Source organism: Bombina bombina, chromosome 2, assembly GCF_027579735.1.
Source record: "Bombina bombina isolate aBomBom1 chromosome 2, aBomBom1.pri, whole genome shotgun sequence".
Taxonomy (NCBI): Eukaryota; Metazoa; Chordata; class Amphibia; order Anura; family Bombinatoridae; genus Bombina; species Bombina bombina.
In genome coordinates this window covers 187,291,464-187,304,909 of record NC_069500.1, presented here as the reverse complement: position 1 = coordinate 187,304,909, position 13,446 = coordinate 187,291,464, and the positions used below count along the sequence as shown (strand labels likewise).

General features: G+C 36.6%; 1 protein-coding gene across 1 annotated transcript in view; it reads left to right on the top strand.

The window, feature by feature from the left end:
- Positions 1–13,446, top strand: part of IQGAP2 (IQ motif containing GTPase activating protein 2) — a 373,896-nt gene that overhangs the window by 140,801 nt on the left and 219,649 nt on the right. The gene's annotated exons all lie outside the window — the stretch shown is intronic.

Sequence of the window (13,446 nt, the reverse complement as noted above, 5' to 3'; positions counted from 1 at the left end):
GGATCAGCTCCGCAAGACCTCGCTAAATGCGGAGAGCAATACGCTCTCCGCATTTAACATTGCACCAGCAGCTCACAAGAGCTGCTGGTGCAACGCCGCCCCCTGCTGACTCGCGGCCAATCGGCCGCCAGCAGGGAGCTGTCAATCAACCCGATCGTATTCGATCGGGTTGATGTCCGGCGATTCCTGTCCGCCTGTTCAGAGCAGGCGGACAGGGTTATGGAGCAGCGGTCTTTAGACCGCTGCTTCATAAGTTGTGTTTCTGGCGAGTCTGAAGACTCGCCAGAAACACGGCCCTTCAAGCTCCGTACGGAGCTTGATAAATGGGCCTGATAGAGTCAGCAGAGGCTTGTATGACACAAATTATATCTTCAGAAGCAATACATACTACTGCCAGCTCTCTGTGAAGGTGTAGTGTTTGAATACTGGTGCACGGCCCTCACAGGATAATTGTACTTCCAGTACAATTATAAAATAAGATTTCTATGTCCCTACTTTTAAATTGCATTTGATTGCAGACATGTTTAGAATACACATTCATTAGACACTTGTTAGACTGATTGCATTTAGACCTCTAGACTATTATTTTGTATGGAGTACGTGAAAAAGGAGGTGGCAAATAGAAATTTGCTATCCGAGTAGATACTTAGGCCCCTATTTATGAAAGGCCTGTCGGACATGATCTGACATCATTGCGAATCATGTCCAAAAGACCGCTGCTTCATAACTGGTATTTCCTGAAGGCTCGCAAGAAACACGGCCCTTCAATCTCCATACGGAACTTGATAAATGGGCCCTTGTGATGCAACTTTTAGACTACATAGTGTGATAACTTGGAGAACTTGATCAGATTTAGCTTAGTACGGGTAGAAAATATGTGAAATCGATCACACGTGAATACAAATTGTGATTACATTTGTGCTCAGGGAAAAACCATTGTTTTGGATAGGGTGCATACTTTGCTAAATCTTAAACCTGAATTAAGCGCATATTTTTGACATGCGGACACAGGCGGAGGGTTGAAACCTTGATAAATTGAGCACTTAAAGGGACATTATACACTTTTTTTCTTTGCTTAAATGTTTTGTAGATGATCTATTTATATAGCCCATAAAGTTTTTTTTTAGATAAATGTATAGTTTTGCTTATTTTTAAATAACATTGCTCTGATTTTCAGACTCCTAACCAAGCCCCAAAGTTTTATGTGAATACCGTCAGCTACCTTCTCCAGCTTGCTCCTGTTTGTGTAAAGGGTCTTTTCATATGCAAAAGAGGGGGGAGGGGGGAGTGTCTTATTTCCCACTTGCAGTGGGCTTTCCAGCTACCTTTTCAACAGAGGTAAACTGAGAGCTTCTAAGTAAGTTTTTAAACAGTTTTATACTGGATTTTTATATCAGTATCTGTGCATCTTATTCTTTATAGTAGTGTCTATTACATGCAGTTATATGAAAATGAGTGTGTACTGTCCCTTTAAAGCCCAATTATCTAAACTTCATCATCATTTAGGTATCCAGTTTCTGTTAATAGCATTGCGGCAAAATGTTTTATTGTTTAAAAAGATAGATAATCCCTGTATTACCCATTCCACAGTTTTGCATAACTAACACATTACATTAATATAATTTTTACCTCTGTGATTACCTTGTATCTTACCTCATTCGACAGCTCTATGATTACATTAGTTTTTGTTTATTATGTTTTGACTTGCATTTAAGCTAATTAGTGTCTGCCACAACTTAACAGGCGTGATCACAATGTTATCTATATGGCCCACATGAACTAGCAGTCTCCTGTTGTGAAAAGCAAATAAAAAAGCATGTGATAAGAGGCTGTCTATAGTGGCTTAGAAACAGGCAGAAATGTAGAGGTTTAAATGTTATAAAGTATATTAATATAACAATGTTTGTTGTGCAAAGCTGTGGAATGGGTAGTAAAGGCATTAATTATCTTTTTAAACAATAACAATCTTATTGTAGACTGTCCCTTTAAACCAAGGACAGATAAACCCTGTTTGATGTCAACAAGTAGTTATTCACCACAGACAGCTTTAAAGGGATAGTTAACACCAACAATGTTTTTTTTCGAGTTCTTTTTATTTTATTTGGGTTCACATGAATAAACAACAGGTATGCATAGCCTTCCCGGCTGGATGTTACACACACAAGTTATATCTTTACATAGATATAGAGATAACAGTGTTCAAAAGTCTTTAAAAGTGCGTACATCTCCAGGTTGAAACACCAATAATGTTATTATTTTAAAAAGATAGATAATTCCTTTATTACCCATTCACCAGTTTTGCATAACCAACACTTATAGAAATATACTTTTTACCTCTGTGATTACCTTGTATCTAAGCTTCTGCAGACTGCCTCCTTATCTCAGATCTTTTGACAGACTTGCATTTCAGGCAATTAGTGCTGACTCTTAAATAACTTCACGTGCATGAGCACAGTGTTATCTATATGAAACACATGAACTAACGCCATCTAGCTGTGAAAAACTGTCAAATGCATTAATAGAAGAGGCGACCTTCAAGGGCTTAGAAATTAGCATATGAGTCTACCTAGGTTTACCTTTCAACTTAGAATAACAAGAGAACAAAGCAAATTTGATGATAAAAGTACATTAGAAATTTTTAGCAGTCTCCTGTTGTGAAAAGCAAATAAAAAATCATGTGATAAGAGGCCGTCTGTAGTGACTTAGAAACCGGCAGAAATGTAGAGGTATAAATGTTATAAAGTATATTAATATAACAATGTTAGTTGTGCAAAGCTGGGGAATGGGTAGAAAAGGCATTATCTAACTTTTTAAACTAACAATTTTGGTGTTGACTGTCCCTTTAAAACATTGGCTCCTAGCTGTGTTTTTAATGTGAAAATAGCTAACTATCAATTATGATGGTTTTATGTCATTGTAATTTATTTGCAGCCGTTTTGCAACTCAAAAGCTGATGAAGAGAGCTTGAATCGATTGATTTCTGAGGCTCTCCTGCCACCTGCTGGTGCTATGTGAAATTTGCAATGTTATGAGATCTAAAATAAATGTATTTGAATAAACTGGTAAATCCAACATTTATGGCTTTGTTTGAGACAATATTGTTTGTGAATATTTGTTGTCCACAAACAACCAAAACATATAAGTATATAAGATTGCAACAATCTGAAGTGTGAGTATAGATTGACCCTCTCTTATAGTTTAAAGGTACATTAAAGTATTTTTCATGCATAGTATACATCTGCAATTAACACTATATTGCACAAGATCTGTGTACAGAATAATTGTTTTACAACATTGAAACTGTCATTTTCCAAAATTTGCATTGTTTGATGTATATGGGCATAATCCTTTGCAGAAGCCAGGGAGATTGTGCACCGACCAAGCAAACACTGTGTAGAATGTAGTATGGTCAGAGTTCTGTATCCTGTAAGTTTTTAGAGGTAAATTGCATAAAACAGGCAAAATAAGTAGTGAATACGTTACAAAGATTTTTTTTTTTATATGCATAATTGAACATTTTTAGAGGAATGACATCCTAAATTTAATGTCCCCATTTATGAGGCAGTAATAATGATGCCACAAATCAGTCTATTAACCAGTAAAAGTATTGATTAACCAGCAAAAGTATTAGAACTTAAATGTTGTTACAGAAGCATATTAGTACGTTCTTATTAGTATAGACCAGTGACGGTGAACATTTTTTAGCCTGGGTATCTCGAATTGCCAACACTTCAAATAAAGAATGGAAAATTAGTTTTAGTTTAAAGGAAAACATAGGTAATAAGTAGATGTTAAAGGGTCAGTCTGCTTGAAAATGTTTGTTGTTTAAAAAGATAATGCCTTTTTTACCCATTCCCCAGTTTTGCATAACCAACCAGTTATGTTAATATGCTTTTTACCCCTGTGATTACCTTGTAGCTAAACCTCTGCAGGCTTCCCCCTTATTTCAGTTCTGTTGACAGACTTGCATATTTGTCAATCTGTGCTGACTCATAAATAACTCCACAGGAGTGAGAAAAATGTTATATATATATGGCGCACGTGAACTTGCACTGTCTAACTGTGAACAACTGTCAAATTGCACTGAGATAAGAGGCGGCCTTCAAGGGCTTTGAAATTAGCATATGAGCCTACCTAGGTTTAGCTTTCAACAAAGAAAGTTTGATTTTGACTAGACTGTCCCGTTAAATTTATGGTTGTACAAAAAAAGAAAAAAATACACCTTAGCAGAGAAAACAGGAGCACCAATCAGAAGTGAATATTGAAGTTATGTCCTGCCCCCGCTGTCATAAGCTGATGACCATGGGAAGCCATGTAAACCAGTAGCCGTCCAATAGAAAGTGCACAGATGGGAGGGCAGTGCAGTAACTAGATGACAATTGGCTTTAGACTTCTGCATGCCGGCTCTGACCCGGTGTCATAGGTTTGCCTGGCATAGACTCTTAATCATGTACAGAAAAATATTACACAATCATGCAAGTAATATAGTTATTTAAAATATGGTAAGATCTAGGTGGTAATATACATATGGTCAGAAATGAAATTTTAATCTAATAGTTGGCCGCTTAAAGGGACACTGAACCCAATTTTTTTGTTTCGTGATTCAGATAGAGCATGCAATTTTAAACAACTTTCTAATTTACTCCTATTATCAAATTTTCTTAATTCTCTTGGTATGTTTATTTGAAAAGCAAGAATGTAAGTTTAGATGCCGGACCATTTTTGGTGAACAACCTGGGTTGTCCTTGCTGATTGGACAGCACCAATAAACAAGTGATGTCCATGGTTCTGAACCATAAATTTGCTGGCTCCTTAGCTTAGATGCCTTCTTTTTCAAATAAAGATAGCAAGAGAACGAAGAAAAATAGATAATAGGAGTAAATTAGAAAGTTGCTAAAAATTGCATGCTCTATCTGAATCACGAAATAAAAAATTTGGGTTCAGTATCCATTTAATAGAGGTGTCATGGAGGTGTGTTTGTGCTTTGTTCCAATCATTTCTTGAGGTGTATAATAACCAGTTAAAGGGATGTAGATATATTGGTCAAAGGGACTAAAAGTGCAAAAATAAAATGCTCTAGTGGACCCCATGGCTAATTTTACTGACCACTCGGTTAATGAGCTAATATCAAATTTTTTACATCCCCCCCCCCCACACACACACAAATGATCACTGAATCAGTTTATGTTAAACTATACAATTTATTTGTTCCTTGGATAACTTAAGTAGCATTTATAAATAACAGAAAATGTTATAATATTACAAATTATTACACTGCCCTTACCCAGCTGCATCGTCACGCCACCCTGATGACCAAATGTTTTTATGGAGAATACTGCATTTTATTATTAAACTATTGCTTACATATATGTGGTTAACGTATAGTTAATGTGAGCCTATGTACTTCTTGCTAGTTTTACATATCAAGTGAGCCTATGTGTCATCTAGGGAAGTTAGCTGCATTTTGTAGGTCAGTATAAGGGTGGCTTTCAGGTTGTAAAGCCCGTGACTATGCTGTTATTGTAAAGACAATTTCAGTCTGATGTCACTAAGAGAGTCTATGACTTCTGTTCATGTACCACTTGTACTTCCTTTGTCATCTTTCTGATAGCCTGTACACAGTGTGAGGAACAATATGTGGGATGAACTTCCAGGGAAGCTAGGGTATGGGTCAGGAAACACATTACCAATATTCAACATAACCCATGCTCAGATGTTGCTAGACATTTAGGTTTTGATCATGACAAAAAGTGTGATACTTTGAGATGGTCAATTATAGAATGGTAGTGAGACCATCTAGACTCTAGAGCAGGGGTGTCCAAACTTTGCTCTCCAAAGGTTTTGGAACTACATTTCCCATGATGCTCAGCCAGCATTTTATCTAGCTGAGCATCATAGGAAATGTAGTTCCAAAACCTCTGGAGAGCAAAGTTTGGACACCCCTGCGAGTCTAGAGTATATGGTGCTTTTGTTCAGAAGGGGAGGCCTTTTGGATCTACTTTATAAGAACAAGAAAGCCATTTGGTGTTAACATACAGAGTCAATTAGAGTCAATGTCTGTGCGAATGGGAAGACTCACTGAACAAGATGGGTAATATTACTATATGGTATATGATGTTTCAGCCATACTGTTCTCTGAATCTTGTGATTTATTAGTGATTGTGGTATGTAAGCTGGCACCAGGGCAATATGCTTTCACTAGTCTGTTTTTTTTAAAATGTTTTATTTAAAAGAGTACTTTATTATTATTATTATAATTATTATTATTATTTTTAAGAGACTTATTACAGTGTATTTTTTATATAGTACAATTAAGAACAGAAAACATACAAACTGGTAAAAGTATGTAACAGCAGTTATGTCCCAACTCAATTCTGCATTATTCACATTCTAGTAACAGAAATGTGGGGTCCAATAATATGGCAGGATCAAAAGATTCACCATTGAGAACTCAAATCAACCTCAGTTTTTAAATATATGTTTGTATACTTATGTAATTGCATTTTGGGCCACTTTTGGACCCAGTTACTTAAATAATGCTAATTAGAATGGTGCCATTTCACTATAGGCCACTTTTGGGCCTTTAATCAAGATTCTGTTTGTTAAAGAAAACCAGCAAACTGAAAAATTATAATAAGTTTACTCATCAGTTTGAGAATATCATGTATACATTAACTTGAATACAAGGTTAATAAACAAAATGTACCAATATTGTAATAGAAACCTTTTATACGTGTATTGCCCTATTCAGAAAGAAACATTATATATACTAGACAGTGGCATCTTAATACTAAAACTTGTAAGGTATTTACTGAGGAGAGATTTACACATGAAAGCATGTTCATAGCTCTGGAGGGTGACCTTATGTATGGAACAAACCTTATGGAATGCAAAAGGAAAAAAAAAACCTTAAAGGGCCAGTCTACTCTATAATTTGTATTGTTTAAAAAGATAGATAATCCCTTTATTACCCCGTTCCCCAGTTTTGCATAACCAACACCGTTATAATAATATACTTTTTATCTCTGTTATTATTTTGTATCTAAGCCTCTGCAGACTGCCCCCTTATTTCAGTTCTTTTGACAGACTTGTATTTTAGCCAATTAATGCCCTCTCATAAATAACTCCACAGGCGTGAGCACAATGTTATCTATATGGCACACGTGAAGTAACGTCCTTTAGCTGAGAAAAACTGTCAAATGCCGTGAGATAAGAGGCGGCCTTCAAGGGCTTAGAAATTAGCTTATGAGCCTCCCTAGGTTTAGCTTCTAACTAAGAATACCAAGAGAATAAAGCAAATTTGATGATAAAAGTGAATTGGAAAGTTGTTTAAAATTACATACTCTATATGAATCATGAAAGTTTAATTTTGACGTGTCCAATTAAATGTTAACCAACGCGCCAGGATAAAAGTGCCATTATTAAAAGCTAATGGAACGTAGTCTAGCAGCTAGCTCTATAAACTGAAATAAACTAAAGACATCTAAAATGGAGTGAGTCATATTTTATCACACTTAGAGACATGAAACCCTACATTTGTCTTATTTTTCATGATTCAAATAAAGCATGTGATTTTAAACAACTTTCCAATTTACTTCTTTTATCCAATTTGCTTCATTTTCTCGGTATTCTTTTTTTGAAGGAGCAGCTATGCACTACTGGGAGCTATCTAAACATATCTGGTGAACCAATGAAAAGAGGCATTTTTGTGCAGCCACCTATCAGTTGCTAGCTCCCAGTAATGCATTGCTGCTCCTGAGCCTACCTAGATATGCTTTTCAACTAAGGATACCAAGAGAATGAAGCAATTTAGACAATAAAAGTGAATTGGAAAGTTGTTTAAAATCACATGTTCTGTCTGAATCATGTCCCTTTAATATTAGGAACCTAAAATCAAGCTTCACTGTTGAATAGGAAACTAAATTAATATAACTCATAAAGATTGAATGGATCATGCACAAAACATATAAATGTCACACTAAGAATCTATGCTGACTCAATTTATTCTACAATTTTATAACTGGAGCCTTTTTGTCCCCCTGAAAAGTAAGATATATCTTCCCTGCTCTATAATTGGGTGCTTAGAGATGCCAACCGTACAAAACTATGTCCCACTATCTCGACCGCTGACAGCAGACTAATAGCTATTATATAAAAAAAGCAAGTTATAGGTGAGAAGTGTGGGTTTACACAGGGTCAGTTATTGATATCTAAAGGTTCCATCGCAAAAACCTTTGACACAGCTGAATATTAATTTATGATGGAGACATGGTTAGTTAAAAAAAGTCAAAAGGAAATTCTAAAATGATTCAAACCTGCCCTGAGCGAGTTTATTATAAGACATTGTTATTAGTTTAAGTCTGTAGTTTCTATCTATTAATTTATTCATCTAAAAGTTGAGACCAGTACAAAAGCATTATTCTATAATTTGAGGTCAGATATTCAGATTGCTATTCACTTCACTAAAAGCAACAAATAAAACTAGTCTACAAGACATAAAGATATCCAATATAGAGTCCTGTAAGTTAAAGCCCTAAAGACTCTAAACAAAATCAGCATTATGTTAATAAATGAATAAACCTTTATCTAAAGGCTTTATACAACATGAACAAAAGATAAAAGTATATATCCTACAGCCATGTGCCTAATAAGATGGAAAGGTACCGTATATAAGTAAGAGATCTGCAGTATGTGGCCATATGGAAAGCAATAAGTGCCAGTATTCTTTTCTTATATACATGTCCCAACCTCATAATTAACTTGACTATATACTGTAAAGCACTTCTTTTAAAAATATAAGCACAAAATATTTGAAAAAAGTTTCAGCCTATGGCTATCATGAAATCTAGCATCAGTCTTTGTAAAAGGCTTATGGCACCACAGATGAAATCTCACCACAAGATAACAAAGGTAAAGTAGCAAGATTTCCAAATGGTAAGTAGTAGCGACAGGTGCCATATATGTGTGTTGTTTCAACAGTAAGACTTCTGCAGGGTCATGGGAGGCAATCTCCTTACTAAAAAGAGAAACCAGTGGAGTGGTAGACCATCTTTCTGTTCAGGATGGTTATCTGTGTATGATCGTGCAATACATCCTCCCCCACTGCTACTTTACAAGACTTTCGAGCAGAGTCGGTCAAGTTCTCTGCCTGTAGCTGCACCTCTGCCATGTTTGTCAGGAGGAAATGCCCTAACAATGACATCAAGTAGCTTTAATTTGTGGGCTTCCAGGACAGCCACTATTTCTGAAATAAGAATTTGAGTGTTCTGCATTGTTCACAGTAACTTTGCTTGTTGAGAGCCTCTCCTCACTGGAGTCATTGTAGGCCTCAACGCTCAGGATCAGTAAACCGCTGCAAATCTCAGTATCATTTTATATCTATCTACTCTGCAAAGTATGGCTCCTTCAAGTATCTGCATTCTGAGATTAGTTGACTCTACCATCTGCAGATATCCGGTGAATTATCAGCAGGTTACAGACAATTCCCAATATTGTGACCATTTAAGGTGCTCCCTAGAGACAACAAGGGTACTTTTGATATTATTTACAACATTTATAATTTATCTAAGGTGTTACTATTTCTTTCCTAAGATATGGTGAGTCCACAACGTCATCAATTACTGTTGTGAATATCACTCCTGGCCAGCAGGAGAAGGCAAAGAGCACCACAGCAAAGCTGTTAAGTATCACTTCCCCTCCCACAAACCCCAGTCATTCTCTTTGCCTTGGTGCATGGAGGAGAAGTTTTGTTACAAGTGTCTGGCGGATGTACCAGATGTGTAATCTTTTTGTCAGGCCCTGGTTAGTATCAGGCCTGTGTTAAATTCTGTTGCTCCCCTTTGGAGCCTATTTATGAAATGTCTGTCCGACATGATCCGATCAGCGTATCATGTCCGACAGACATCGCTAAATGCGGAGAGCAATACGCTCTCCGCATTCAGCATTGCACCAGCAGCTCTTGTGAACTGCTGGTGCAACGCCACGCCCCCTGCAGATTCAGCAGGGGGTGTCAATCAACCCGATCATATTCGATCAGGTTGCTTTCACACTATCTCTATCCGCCTCCTCAGAGCAGGCAGACAGGTTATGGAGCAGCGGTCTGCAAATTCAGCACTATCTGACTACTTTTGCTAGTTAACAAATTTCTACCAGGTACGCTCGGCACTATTCCGGCCCAGCTAACCTGGTTTTCAATCCGCCGCCCTGGAGGCGGCGGATGCCATAGGAATCAATGGGAGTCTGAAAGCAGCGAAAGCTCATGTTCGCTGCTGTCCGATAACCCATTGATTCCTATGGGAGAATAAAGTTACGGTTACACCTAACATCCTAAACACCCCTAATCTGCTGCCCCTACACCGCCGCCACCTACATTATACTTATTAACCCCTAATCTGCCCCCCCCAACACCGCCGCCACCTACATTGTTATTAACCCCTAATCTGTCGTCCCCAATTTTGCCACCACTATATTAAATTTATTAACCCCTAAACCTAAGTCTAACCCTAACACCCCCTAACTTAAATCTAATTTAAATAAATATAAATAAAATTACTATCATTAACTACATTATTCCTATTTAAAACTAAATACTTACCTATAAAATAAACCCTAAGCTAGCTACAATATAACTAATAGTTACATTGTAGCTAGCTTAGGGTTTATTTTTATTTTACAGGCAAGTTTGTATTTATTTTAACTAGGTAGAATAGTTATTAAATAGTTATTAACTATTTAATAACTACAAAGCTAAAATAAATGCAAAAGTACCTGTAAAATAAAACCTAACCTAAGTTACAATAACACCTAACACTACACTATAATTAAATAAATTTACTAAATTAAATACAATTAACTAAATTTAATACAATAACCTAAATTAAATTAGCTAAAGTACAAAAAAAACAAAACACTAAATTACAGAAAATAATAAACAAATTACAGAAATTTAAACTAATTACACCTAATCTAATAGCCCTATTAAAATAAAAAAGCCCCCCCCCCCCCCAAAATAAAAAAAAAACCCTAGCCTAAACTAAACTACCAATAGCCCTTACCTTAAAAGGGCCTTTTGCGGGGCATTGCCCCAAAGTAATAAGCTCTTTTACCTGTAAAAAAGAAATACAAACAACCCCCCCAATAGTAAAACCCACCACCCACACAACCAACCTCCCCAAAAAAACTAACTAAAAAAACCTAAGCTCCCCATTGCCTTGTAAAGGGCATTTGGATGGGCAGTTAGCTCTTTTGCAGCCCAAAGCCCTAACCTAAAAATTAAACCCACCCAATACATCCTTAAAAAACCTAACACTAACCCCCTGAAGATCGACTTACCGGGAGACGTCTTCATCCAAGCCAGGCAGAAGTGGTCCTCCAGACGGGCAGAAGTCTTCATCCAGACGGCATCTTCTATCTTCATCCATCCGGCGCGGAGCGGGTCCACCTTCAAGACATTCAATGCGGAGCATCCTCTTCGGCCGACGACTACCCAACGAATGAAGGTTCCTTTAAGTGACGTCATCCAAGATGGCGTCCCTTAGATTCCGATTGGCTTATAGAATTCTATCAGCCAATCGGAATTAAGGTAGAAAAAATCATATTGGCTGATGCAATCAGCCAATAGGATTGAACTTCAATCCTATTGACTGATTGGAACAGCCAGTAGGATTGAGCTCGCATTCTATTGGCTGTTCCAATCAGCCAATAGGATTGAACTTCAATCCTATTGGCTGATTGCAATAGGGTTGGGGGGTTGTTTGTATTTTTTTTTTAGATTAGGTGTAATTAGTTTAAATTTCTGTAATTTGTTTATTATTTTCTGTAATTTAGTGTTGTTGTTTTTTTTGTACTTAAGCTAATTTAATTTAATTTAGGTTATTGTATTTAATTTATTTAATTGTAGTGTAGTGTTAGGTGTTATTGTAACTTAGGTTAGGTTTTATGTTACAGGTACTTTTGTATTTATTTTAGCTTTGTAGTTATTAAATAGTTAATAACTATTTAATAACTATTCTACCTAGTTAAAATAAATACAAACTTGCCTGTAAAATAAAAATAAACCCTAAGCTAGCTACAATGTAACTATTAGTTATATTGTAGCTAGCTTAGGGTTTATTTTATAGGTAAGTATTTAGTTTTAAATAGGAATAATGTAGTTAATGATAGTAATTTTATTTATATTTATTTAAATTAGATTTAAGTTAGGGGGTGTTAGGGTTAGACTTAGGTTTAGGGGTTAATAAATTTAATATAGTGGCGGCAACGTTGGGGACGGCAGATTAGGGGTTAATAGCATAATGTAGGTGGTGGTGGTTTAGGGGCAGCAGAGTAGGGGTTAATAACATAATGTAGGTGGCAGCGGTGTTGGGGGGGCAGATTTGGGGTTAATAAGTATAATGTAGGTGGCGGTGGGCTCCGGGAGCGGCGGTTTAGGGGTTAATAACTTTATTTAGTTGCGGTGGTATAGGGGTAAAACAGTTTAGTATAGTGTGGGTGTTTAGTGACAGGGTACCAATAAAGCTGGGAAAAAGCCGAAGAGCAGCGAGATCGATGACTGTTAGTTAACAACAGTCCGCTGCCCATCGCCCCGTACTTGGTGCGTGGCTTTTTGACAGCTTTTGTGGTAACTTTGGAGAACGTATTCAGGTCCGCGGCAGCGATGTTAGGCGATCTTAGGCGAGCGTATTGGTGTCGGCGAATGCAAGTAAGTTGACAGGTTGATAAATAGGGGCCTATGCCTTCCATAGATATTAAGTTGTTATCTTGGAAGGTTTCTTTCTTTTTGCTATTTCTTCTGCTCGGAGAGTTTGGAACTCTTGGCTTTGCAGTGTGATTCGTTACCAGTAATAATTTATATGTTAGTGCCAATTAGTGTTTCTTGAAAATTATTATTTTGGCTATGTCTGGGAGTCAATTACCTGAAGGGTCTCTTAAAAATGCATACTGAGCCATGAAAGATTAAAGGACCACAAAATATAGCAGCTTTCAATAGTTTTGTTTGAAATTGCACATCTGAATCATGTTGGTTTAATTTTGACTTTAGTTGGCCCTTTAACAGTCTCTCATAACCTTGAGCTGTTTTAATGTGGTTTTTAACTTGGCAAATATCTTGCTGTTGCGTTTTTTGTTGTTTTTTTTGGTCTTTTGTTTTTTATTCCATTCTATTCTCAAGACTAAAGAATTATATAGATTGTAATAAATCACAAATAAAGATTTTGTGTGTGCGCAGAAACCTCATATTTCTTGTTTTATTTTTTTGTGTATCCTATGTGCAGTGGGGACTAAATCATAGCCCCTAAAGTTAATCGAACAGTATACATCGAAGAATAAATTAAGTAGAACTATTTTATCTGGATAGCTTCAATTGACTGTTGTTTTACATTTTAAGATAATTTGAAAGGTGCAAAAATGAAATGGATTTTCTAACCGAGTAGTGCAATATGAATGCTT